This window comes from Myotis brandtii, unplaced genomic scaffold (genome assembly GCF_000412655.1).
Source record: "Myotis brandtii unplaced genomic scaffold, ASM41265v1 scaffold6, whole genome shotgun sequence".
Taxonomy (NCBI): Eukaryota; Metazoa; Chordata; class Mammalia; order Chiroptera; family Vespertilionidae; genus Myotis; species Myotis brandtii.
In genome coordinates, this window is record NW_005370271.1 from 2,147,912 (window position 1) to 2,150,942 (window position 3,031).

Genomic DNA, 3,031 nt, shown 5'->3' on the forward strand with positions numbered 1-3,031 from the left:
CCCAGCCCTGGCCACGTGTGTTTTACTGGGAGCGCAGGAGGCCGCCTGCGGCAAAGCTGACTTGGGTGGGTGCTTGGCTGAGCTCAGCGAACGGGAGGCTTCCAGTGGCCTTGGCCCCACGTCCTGATCAGCCTCCCAGACAGAACGGCCCAGCACAGGCAGTAGCACCGATTAATTAGAGAGAGTGGTTCCCACGTGCGCGCTGTCAGGGGAGAAGACGATTGGATTTCCGTCGTTAGAAAGACAAGCTCGGTCCGCCTCTCCCGGGAATGGCGGTTTCCATGAAAGACAGCGGGTCTCCTCCCGTCGCATTAGGTGCGAGGCCACGGCGTGACGGGGGCTTGGTTTGTAACTGGGGGTGAAGACTGCCAGGGACTGAGGCACGGGGACGAAGGTCTACACCCCCAGAGTGAGGCCAGGTCTCAGCGGACCTTCTTAGACGTGGGGGCCACAGGCTGCGGCTCCGGAGCCTCGTGCTGCTGGGCCGTTTGTCCCTGATCCTGTGGAATATGGCGCGCCGCGCCTGTCTGATGCCCAGGCGCCGTTTTCAGTAACAACCCTGATTCCAGCGCTGGGACCCGTTCTGCCGCCATGAGTTTCCGGGGCACGAGCCTTGGGTCAAGACAACCGACTTGAGCCAGGGCCTCCTTGAGCCGGTCCCTGGGCCTGGGAGATGGGCTGTGCTCACGGGCCCAGGCAGATCCCACCCCTGAGGCCGAAGGTGAGGCCCCAATCTGTCTCGTATTCCTAGGGAACCCCCGTATATACGTGCATAATACACGTCATCATTTTCGCCTGTTCCTCTGTCTCATGTTAACTTGATTTTTGTCCAACCTGGGAAACCTAAAGGGGTCGGAGGGAATTATTCCGTCCCCGCGGTTTCTTCCTGAAGCCCGCCTGCCCCAGGTGGCGGGAACCTTCTCTCCCCAGGCCTCCTCCCTGCCCCCCCGCCCCCCTGGCTGCTGGGGAAAGCTCCTCAGGCCTGCGACTCAGTTATGCAGCGTCCTTCCCCGCCCAGGCTCTGGGCTTCCGTGATCTTAAACTTCAAAGGGCTCAGAATGAACTGTATTAAATAAAAGTCATCTACGCCGGCGTTTGCCCTGTGAAGCCTGGGACCTGGGAGCCATTTTGAAGGCATGGTTGTCTTTTATTTGTACCAGGTCAGAGTCTTAGGCAGCCCTCCTTCCTCCACCAACCAGAGAAAATTTTTCAAAAGAAACGGATTACCCACCCTCCCCCACCCCAGGGCAGCAGGCCCGGGGGTGGGCACAGTGTCAGGGGCGCAAGGCGGCCCTCGGACCAGACCAGGCGCCAGGCGGAGATGGGGATTTGAGGCCAGGCCACAGGGCAGGAGGTGGTGGGGAGAGAGAAAGGAGATTCAAGGTCAAGGAGGGCGAGCTTGGAGAGAGCCCAGAACCAGAGCAGGCAGCTGGCTGGGTTTTGCTCCAAAGGGTCTAGTGCAGTGATGGAGAACCTATGACACGCGTGTCAGAGGTGACACGCAAACTCATTTTTTTGGTTGATTTTTCTTTGTTAAATGGCATTTAAATATATAAAATAAATATCAAAAATATAAGTCTTTGTTTTACTATGGTTGCAAATATCAAAAAATTTCTATATGTGACACGGCACCAGAGTTAAGTTAGGGTTTTTCAAATTGCTGACACGCCGAGCTCAAAAGGTTCGCCATCACTGGTCTAGTGTATCAGAACGCAGGATTAGATGGCGGAGGGGGTGCTAAAAGTGAAGGTCTGGTTCTTGAACGCCTCGTCAAGGTCGGCGGGAGCAGCGAAGGTCAAAGGCAGGTCATCTTTTGCACAGTGTGAAGGCGTCGGGTCTGGAGAAGCAGGCTTCCGAGGGTGGACTGTGCACGGCTGCACACTCACCCCGCTGTCTGCAGTCCTGGAAAAATGAAAGGAAAAGTGATGAAACCCACAGCCAGGCTTTAAAAGCCACATCAAGATTGCAGTCCGGTGAAAGCAGGGGCCTTCAGACGGGCCGGGCGGGCGGGCGGGCTGTGCAGAGCTGACGGCCTGACAGCCATGGGGACGTCCAGGCACCCGCATTGTCTAAAGGCACCGGAAGGGAAGCTACTGAAAACAGGGAGCCGCGAGGATAAACACGTGGAGGGGAAACTCGGGTGAGCGGGCACGGAGGAGCTCGGGGAGGGGGAGGGGAAGAGCTGCTGGCTCCGCAGTGCGACTCAGTGCGACCTGCTGCCCGGTGCTGAGCGCGGCAATGAGCAGGCGGCGGTTCCGATACGCAGCTTCTGATTTCAGAATCCACACCAGAACCCCTCGGTGTGTGCCTTCCTTCCTTCAGTCAACTCACAACCTCGGCACCTGACCTATCCCATCCGACCTGCTGTCCCCCTGGCAGCCAGCAGGCGCTCAGGGTGTCACTAGGGGCAGGTGGTTCTAATGCTTCGCGGTTCTCAGAGGGGGCGGCTGCCGTGATTAGTGGGATGAGATCAGAGTTTAAACCCCAGATCTGGGATTCGCCCTCAGTGTGGGGGGGCGCGTTCTGTTAGCTCGGTGAACCTGGTTCTCACCTGTGTGCGTGGGAGCAGGAACACCTGCCCGTGGGCTCCTAGGGGTCACCTAGGGGAAGGGCAGGGGTGCGTGTGGAAGGCCATGGCTATGCTTTCAATAAAAAGGCAAAGGAAACGAGACTGAAAGGTGTCTCGGATGCTAAGCTGGAGCCAGAGGTTGCACATTTAAAATGATATCCGTGAGCAACAGGGTCCTGATCTTCATTTGTGTGAGGAAAAGATGACGTTTTTCCAGCCTTTCTTACCGTGGAAATTGCTGTTCACTCAGCCGGGAGGGAGCCCATTTGCCTCCCTTTCCCCACACACAACAGCTGCCTCCTCCTGCCAACTCAGGATAACAGGCTGCACCTGCAACATCCACCCGAGTCCAGGCTAGACCACCCAAGGCCAGTCTAGACCATCTGAGACCAGGCTAGACCAACCGAGGCCAGGCTAGACCATCTGAGACCAGGCTAGACCATCTGAGACCAGGCTAGACCA

At 57.5% G+C, this 3,031-nt stretch overlaps 1 long non-coding RNA gene across 1 annotated transcript in view; it reads right to left on the reverse strand.

Moving 5' to 3' along the window:
• Positions 1–1,652: 1,652 nt before the first annotated feature.
• Positions 1,653–3,031, reverse strand: part of LOC106728368 — a 34,443-nt gene continuing 33,064 nt past the window's right edge. Inside the window, exon 3 of the long non-coding RNA XR_001364669.1 lies at positions 1,653–1,902. This is a non-coding gene — a long non-coding RNA (uncharacterized LOC106728368). The remainder of the gene's footprint in view (positions 1,903–3,031) is intronic.